General features: G+C 38.9%; 1 protein-coding gene across 2 annotated transcripts in view; it reads right to left on the bottom strand.

Moving 5' to 3' along the window:
* CDH11 (cadherin 11) overlaps window positions 1–5358 on the bottom strand; it is a 209620-nt gene extending 204262 nt beyond the window's left edge. Inside the window, exon 1 of one of the 2 annotated variants that reach the window (XM_075325869.1) lies at window positions 4979–5358. The gene's annotated coding sequence lies outside the window, so the exon portion shown is untranslated. Of the gene's footprint in view, window positions 1–4587; window positions 4704–4978 lie in introns of those variants that run through there. The other variant, XM_075325871.1, reaches the window with a different exon arrangement.
* Between the last annotated feature and the right edge of the window lie 3617 nt (window positions 5359–8975).

Genomic DNA, 8975 nt, shown 5'->3' on the forward strand with positions numbered 1-8975 from the left:
ACACCACATTGGTTGTGGTGCAGCTGAACGTACCTGGGATCTTGTAGTCCTGATGTGATCTGGGAATCTTTATCTTGTCCGTTGTCAATATTAATGGACAGGTCTTGCGTTTTTTCTGGTTGCAGGGAAATGTTCCTGTTGGTGTTGGAGAGGACAGGGAGCTTCTGACAATGATGCTTCTTAGATTTGGGGGCTGTCTAAAACACAGAAGTGGGGGGTCTGGAAAAATAGATTTTAACCGGGCATCTTTTTGCAGTAATGGTTGTAGTTTCCGTGCAGCTCCTCTAAACACCTCCAGATGTGGATTGTAGGTGACTACAAGAGGGACCCGGTTGTTCTCTTCTTTGGTTTTATAATGTAGAAGATGGTTTCTTGATATTCTGGTGGCTCTTATAATCTGGTTTTCAATTGTTCTTGGGTGGTAGCCTTGATTCAAAAAGGTTTTTCTGAGGCCCTCAAGGTGATTGTCTCTATCTGTACTGTTGGAACATATCCGATTGTACCTGATAGCCTGGCTGTATACAATAGAGTTTTTTATGTGTTTTGGATGAAAACTGTCCCATTTCAGGTATGTTGGACGGTCAATTGGCTTCTTGTACAGGGATGTCTGTATTTCATTGTTCCGTAGTTTAATGATGGTGTCCAAGAAGTTGATTTCCGTGCAGGAGTAGTTGAGTGTTAGGTTGATGGTGGGATGAAACTGATTAAATTGTTCATGGAAGGTCTTCAGCTGCTCCTCAGACTCTGTCCAGATGATTAAAATATCATCAATGTAACGGTAGTAGGCCAGAGGCCTGATAGGACAAGAGGATAAAAAAACTAGATAAAGGCCAAAGAGGACGACTCTAGGCCTAATACTTAAAGGATTTTTTTAAAGTGTATGGGAAAAAAATCAGATATCGACTCATATTAAGTGGATTCTGCTAAATTCTGCTGTGTAAAAAAATGATCAAAAAACAGGACGACAGCGAGTGATTCATATTTAATGTGCCAGCGGTGTTTTAGGCCTGGAAGTTGGAAATAAATTCAGGGACCCTTATTAAAACAGGAAGATTCAGAGTCTGCCACTAACAGCGGGGTCCCACTTAAGCTGCTGCCTTTCTGTCCTTTCCTCTCCAGACTATATCACATCTTGAAATTACAGGGGCTGGAGACTGGGCGAGAGATCTCTCTCTGTAAGGTCTTATAAGGGTAGATGATCTATGATAATCCTATGGCTGTACGCTTAAAGGGACACTAACCCTTAAAGGGAATCCGTCACCAGATTTTTGTCACCTAATCTGAGAGCATGATGACGTAGGGGTAGAGATCCTGATTCCAGCGATGTGTCACTTACTGGTCTGCTTAGTGTAGTTTTGATAAAAATCACTGTTTAATCAGCAGGAGATTATCATTACAGGCCAGCATACTTCATGTGAAAACATTGATTTTATCTCAATGACAGCAAACAGCTTAGTAAGTGACGTTGCTGGAATTAGGGTCTCTGTGATTTTGATAAAAATGACTGTTTAATCAGCAGGAGATTATCATTACAGGACAGAATATATTATATATATTATAGGACTACTTGGTAGTCCAGCATATTCACGAGAATACACTGATTTTATCACAATGACAGCAAACAGCTTAGTAAGTGACATCACTGTAATTAGGGGTCTCTGTGATTTTCATAAAAAATGACTGTTTATTCAGCAGGAGATTATCATTACAGGACAGAATATTCATGAGAATACATTGATTTTAATGACAGCAAACAGCTCAGTAAGTGACACATCGCTGTAACTAGGGTCTCCTTCCCTGCATTTTTGATAAAAATTACTGTTTAATCAGCAGGTGATTATCATTACAGGTCTACTTGGTAATTCAGCATATTCATGAGAAAATATTTATTTTATCATATTGACAACAAACAGCTCAGTAAGCGACATCGCTGAAATCAGGGTCTCCTCTGGATTTTTATAAAAAAAAAATACTGTTTAATCAGTAGGAGATTATCATTACAGGACTACTTGGTACACTGATTTTATCCCGATGACAGCAAACAGCTCAGTAAGCGACACATCGCTGGAATCAGGGTCTCCTTTCTATGTGATTTTGATAAAAAATCACTGTTTAATCAGCAGGAGATTATCATTACAGGACAGAATATTCAAGGGGTTACATTGAGTTTAATGACAGCAAACAGTTCAATAAGTGACACGTCACTCAAATCAGAGTCTCTGTGGTTTTGATAAAAATCACTGTTTAATCAGCAGGAGATTATCATTACAGAACAGTATATTCATGAGAATACATTGATTGTAATGACAACAAACAGCTCAGTAAGTGACAAATCTCAGATGGGGGAGCAAAAACCTGGTGACAGATTCCCTTTAAGGCTATCAGACTGGGTGCCATCCATTGTGGCGGAGCGGCCATACTTTAATAAACATCCAGTAAACTCCAGTATCTTCCATTAGTTGTAAAATCCCTGCCAGTCAAATATCTTCCATAGTTGGAAAAAAAAAGTTTCACTTTTACAAGCTGCAAACTTTAGGGTTTCTGGCCCTTTAAGGGCTTTAGAATGTTGAGCTCCTTGAAGTTCCAAACAAATGGATACATTGTATCTCTGCATCTTTGCAGCATTAGATCTCTTTTTTTCCTAATAAAAATTCCTACTGCATAATCAGGAACTTCTGAGCATAATTTAGGCATTCTAGTTTTCTCGTACAACACTACGGCCTATGGCGCCTCCATCAATGGAATCACAAGCCTCCTGTTGAATCCATCAAAATTGGAGATGAATGAGGGGTTTTTTAACTCTTCGGGGCCACACTGACTCTGCTCTGCTACATCTGCACAATCTTAAGACCTGAATTTCTCGTCTTGTAAAAAATTCGAAGACCCTTGACAATCATCCAGTTGTGTTGAATGTCCTCGGCGGGGGGGGGGGGGGGGGGGGGGATTGATTTAGGCACATTTTATAATAGGGGCTCGCTTTAATTAAATACCTAGGTTATTTTATGGACAGGAGCCAAGCGGAAGCACCGGGATGTATAGGGGGCGATATGGAGCCTATGGAGCTTATGGCACCTATGGAGCCTATGGCGCCTATAGAGCCTATGGCGCCTATGGAGCCTATGGCGCCAATGGAGCTTATGAAGCCTATGGCGCCTATGGAGCTTATGAAGCCTATGGCGCCTATGGAGCTTATGAAGCCTATGGAGCCTATAGATATAGTATATGGGGAGATATATGGCACAGCAGGGGCAGGGGAGGACGGTTCTCTTTCATCAGTCTGTTATTCTTTCTCACTGAACTGTTCCATGATTAAATAATTCAGAAGAAATTTCTATTCTTCATGGAAGGTGCAGGTTCCACAACAGTTTGTGCCTTGATCATATGGAAGGCTATGCAGCCAGTATGGTCACCATGCAGGTCTGCCCATCTCCTGCTAATATGTGCTAGATTGTATGTAATGCAATCAGAAGGAGGGGGGACAGACACCGAATCCTCAAGACCCCTGAGGGGGCTTCAGATGTAGACGGATCCTTTTAGTCCCCTGCATCTCTCTGATATACCTAAGCAGGATTACATGCATTGAATTCCCTGGCATTCTGTTCTTATTAGCTGGTCAAGCTCCCCTACTGCAAAGAGTTTGTTAATAAGGATACCCCCAAGGATGCGTCTTGGCAAAAGGATATGTTCTCAATTAAATATTTAGGGGAAAAAAATGGATCTTAGGAAAGGGGGCGATTTAAAAAACAATGGATCTTAGGAAAGGGGGCGATTTAAAAAACAATGGATCTTAGGAAAGGGGGCGATTTAAAAAACAATGGATTTTAGGAAAGGGGGCGTTTTAAAAAACAATGGATTTTAGGAAAGGGGGCGATTTAAAAAACAATGGATTTTAGGAAAGGGGGCGATTTAAAAAGCAATGGATCTTAGGAAAGGGGGCGATTTAAAAAGCAATGGAGCTTAGGAAAGGGGGCGATTTAAAAAAGAATGGATCTTAGGAAAGGGGGCGATTTAAAAAAGATAACCAATGGATCTTAGGAAAGGGGGCGATTAAAAAACAACCAATGGATCTTAGGAAAGGGGGTGATTTAAAAAACCAACCAATGGATCTTAGGAAAGGGGGCGATTTTCATCCTCTCGAATGGTTAACGCTTAAGATGCCAAGGCCTATAACGCAGGGCATCGAAAGGGTTAACCAACAGTATGCAGCAGATGCCTATCCCTGCTTAAGTAAAATCCCATACCCTATGCCGAAGTCTTAAAAATACATGTATACTAAGTGAAATTAACCCCTAAAACGTCATTAGGGTCTCCGCACGTTCGGCATACGGAACTCTGTTTAACCATTTCATGGTGCAGGGTGAAAGCAGTTGGCGGAGTTTATTTTCCAAGAAATATCCCACAGGGGAGAAGTGTTAACCCTTTTTGGAGCAGAGGGGAAAGAGCAATTTTGTTATAGCCTTTAGCCCTGTGCCAGAAGAGTGGATGGATCATTTGGGTACCATGTATCAGACAGATGCACTGGAATGCCTCCTGGCCAAATATATTGGAAAAGGGTTTTTTTTTCTTATACTCTAGAATATCACCCACCGTTATGTCTTCTTCTGCAAATCTCACACCACTCAGTCATCTCCTTAAAGGACGAGAAGATCCAATAAGACCACCATGTGGAAACGAACACATGAAATCAACCACAAGCCATCATTTCTGATCAAAACCAAAAATGCCCAACAGAAGCCATAAGATCTCTCCTCTCTGGGAAGTAGGTACCAAAAAGCTCCACTGAAATGGCTTTGGTGGACAAAACAGTTGCTCCTCCTAGCCCAACCTGGCTTATAAGTTCCTCCAGGAGTGGACACATCTCCTAGCTGCCAGCTTCACCAGATCCCAGGTGGCCTCCTGAAGGAACCCTCAACTCGCGAGAGGAAAGAGATGGAAATAGACAAGGAAGACAAGACAGCTTGGGTGGAAGGTTCCTTACCTTGGTGGTTTCTTCTGATGACACCCTAGAGAAGAATTTGTAAGGTCCCAGTCACATGGAAAGGTTGTGGAGACCCAACAGCATCCTAAAGTCCTGTACACTCCAGCCCCAGCGAGGAGATCCTAGTGAAGCTTGGAGCTTCTGGCAAGGAATGCAACAGAGAGAAAGAGAGAGACAGAGAGAAGGAGGAGGGAAGGCTAGGGCTGAGAGCAAGCTGCTGACGGAGGGAAGGAGAGGGGGCCAGTGAGAACAGAATCACATGAATAATTGCAAGAGGCAGGGGTCTCACAGCCTCTCTCCTGACTTGTGAAGATGAGGAGTGGTGTCCATCAGAGGTGACCCTCAACCCCCTTCTCTGCATCTCCCTCACTGGTGGTGACACATCTGAGAGATGCTTTCATGGATAAAGTGATGTAAAGATGGAATTGATGCAAAGCAGATTGTGCTGCAAAAAAAAAAGGCAGCATATGGAGGGGATAGAAAAAAGGGGGAGAACTCACGATGCGAAGGAGGGTGCAAGTCATGGAATTCTGGGGAGAGGGATAACACTGTGTGTGGGATGTGTGTTTTGCTTTCATTACATCCAAGGGGGATTGAGATTTGCATATATTGTGCATTCATTTGGAGGAGGAAATGTGGGTGGGGGGGGGTCTTTTTTAAGGGGTGGGGGGGCTCTGTGCCAAATAAACTGTAAGTTCAAGATTCAGGGTCCTGTCTCCTCCTGTACCTGATTATTGTACTTATTTTTATTATAATAAATAATAATATCCAAAGATGATGCAGCCAAGGGAAGTTTCTTTTTAAGGGGTGGGGGGGCTCTGTGCCAAATAAACTGTAAGTTCAAGATTCAGGGTCCTGTCTCCTCCTGTACCTTATTATTGTACTTATTTTTATTATAATAAATAATAATATCCAAAGATGATGCAGCCAAGGGAAGTTTCTTTTTAAGGGGTGGGGGGGCTCTGTGCCAAATAAACTGTAAGTTCAAGATTTAGGGTCCTGTCTCCTCCTGTACCTGATTATTGTACTTATTTTTATTATAATGATAAATAATAATATCCAAAGATGATGCAGCCAAGGGAAGTTTTTTTTTAAGGGGTGGGGGGGCTCTGTGCCAAATAAACTGTAAGTTCAAGATTTAGGGTCCTGTCTCCTCCTGTACCTGATTATTGTACTTATTTTTATTATAATAAATAATAATATCCAAAGATGATGCAGCCAAGGGAAGTTTCTTTTTAAGGGGTGGGGGGGGGGGCTCTGTGCCAAATAAACTGTAAGTTCAAGATTCTGGGTCCTCTCTCCTCCTGTACTAATAAATAATAATATCCAGGGAAGGTTCAGAGTTGAGACTCTTCTCCGCGCAGCGATCGATAGACACGTAGACTATTTGGGCTGGTGGATTTCGACTGTCTGTCCAAGATATGCTAATCATGGCTTCTTCTCATTCATAAAAATGGGACTGATCTATGGCTGAGTGATAGAAGGAGCTTGTTTCTTCTTTTTTTGTCTTTCTTTTCCACTCTTGTTGTGTTTGGCGAACCACAATATCAAATATTAGAAATTAAAAGCAAACAAATAATAAAGACAATAAAGTATATATAATAATGAAATAAAAATGAACAAATAACAATAAAGACAATAAAGTATATATAATAATAAATAAAAATGAACAAATAATAAAAACAATAAAGTATGAATAATAATGAAATAAAAAGGAACAAATAACAATAAAGACAATAAAATATATATAATAATGAAATAAAAATTAACAAAAATAAAGACAATAAAGTCTAAATAATAATTAAAGTAAATTTAACAAAAATAAAGACAATAAAGTATATATAATAATGGAATAAAAATGAACAAATAATAAAGATAATAAAGTATAAATAATAATGAAATAAAAATGAACAAATAAAAATAAAGACAATAAAGTATAAATAATAATGAAAGAAAAATTAACAAAAATAAAGACAATAAATTATAAATAATAATGAAAGAAAAATTAACAAATAATAAATACAATAAAGTATAAATAATAATGAAAGAAAAAATAACAAATAATGAATTAAATAAATTATAAATAATAATGAAAGAAAAATGAACAAATAATAAATGAAATAAAGTATAAATAATGATGAAAGAAAAATGAACAAATAATAATGACAACAAAGTATATATAATAATGAAATAAAAATGAACAAATAATAAAGACAATAAAGTATAAATAATAATGAAATAAAAATGAACAAATAAAAATAAAGAAAATAAAGTATAAATAATAATGAAAGAAAAATTAACAAAAATAAATACAATAAAGTATAAATAATAATGAAATAAAAATTAACAAATAATAAATACAATAAAGTATACATAATAATGAAATAAAAATGAACAAATAACAATAAAGACAATAAAGTATAAAAAATTAAATAAAAATGAACAAAATAAAGACAATAAAGTATAAATAATAATGAAAGAAAAACCAAACAAATAGCAGAAAAACAAACATAAAACAATATTTTGTGATTTGATTAGCTTTAGCAAAGAAGAGGTTAACTGGAGTTTCCATCTTCAGGGCAATTAGTTGGGGTTTTTTACTTAAAAAAAGGAATTACTTTTGGAATGAAAAATTGTGCACACTTTGCCTGCTGTCGTCTCTATATATTGGTAGCTGAAGAAGGAGTTAACTGAGAATCCATCAGTGAGCTCATTCAGCTAGATGGGGTTTAGAACTCTTATATTTGTTTATTTATTTTACTCACTATATAGGACTATTAATTTCGCAGATGTGATAATCACTGCCCCCATTGGGGCTCATAATCTAAAATCCCTTTCAGTCTTTGAAGTTTGTTAGGAAACCAGAAAACCCAGAGGAAACCCACGCAAACACTGGGAAAACATACAAACTCCTTGCATATGATTTCTTGGTTGAACCCAGGACTCCAGCGCTGCAAACCAGTAGTGGTGACTACCGAGCTACCGTGCACTGTGCTAACCACTGAGCCATAATATACAGTGCTAACCACTGAGCCACAGTGTGCAGTGCTAGTCACTGAGCCACCATGTACAGTGCTAACCACTGGATCCACCATGTACAGTGCTAACCACTGATCCAACATGTACAGTGTTAACTACAAAGCTATCGTGTACAGTGCTAACCTCTGAGCCACCGTATACTCCGTATACAGTGCTAACCACTGAACCACAGTGCAGTGCCAACCACTGAGCCACCATGCACAGTGCTAACCACTGAGCCACCGAGTACAATGCTAACCACTGAGCCATTGTGCAGTGCTAACCACTGAGCCATCGTGTACTATGCTAACCACCTAGCCACCGTGTACCATGCTAACCACTGAGCCAACATGTACAGTGATAACCACTGAGCCTAGTATACAGTGCTAACCACTGAACCACGGTGTACAGTGCTAACCACTGAGCCACTGTATACAGTGCTAACCACTGGGCCACCATGTACAGTGCTAACCACTGAGCCACTGTATACAGTGCTAAGCACTGAGCCACTGTATACAGTGCCGACCACTGAGCCATCATGCAGTGCTAACCACTGAGCCAACATGCATAATTAATGACTACAGGCCACAAATTAGACTGTGCATGGAATTAAAGAGCCTCTAAAATACAAACAGTGCAAAAGTTTTTGACCCCATCACCCCTTGGCGTTTTTTCGCTTTTCGTTTTTTCATCCCCTTCTTCCAAGAGCCGTAACTTTTTTTGTTTTTTCATGAAACTAGCCATATGAGGGCTTGTTTTTTGCAGGACGAGTTGTACTTTTGAATTACTGTAAATCATTATTTTTACCATATAGTGTACTGGAAATTGGGAAAAAATTGTGTGGTGACATTGCAAAAAATAGTTATTTTTTTTTTTTATTTTATCTACCATGTTCCTTATGGTACAACTGACCTGGCTGTATAATTCCCAAGGTCAGCACAAGTTTGTAGATACCAAACATATAAGTTTTCTTGCTTAA

This window comes from Anomaloglossus baeobatrachus, chromosome 10 (assembly GCF_048569485.1).
Source record: "Anomaloglossus baeobatrachus isolate aAnoBae1 chromosome 10, aAnoBae1.hap1, whole genome shotgun sequence".
Taxonomy (NCBI): Eukaryota; Metazoa; Chordata; class Amphibia; order Anura; family Aromobatidae; genus Anomaloglossus; species Anomaloglossus baeobatrachus.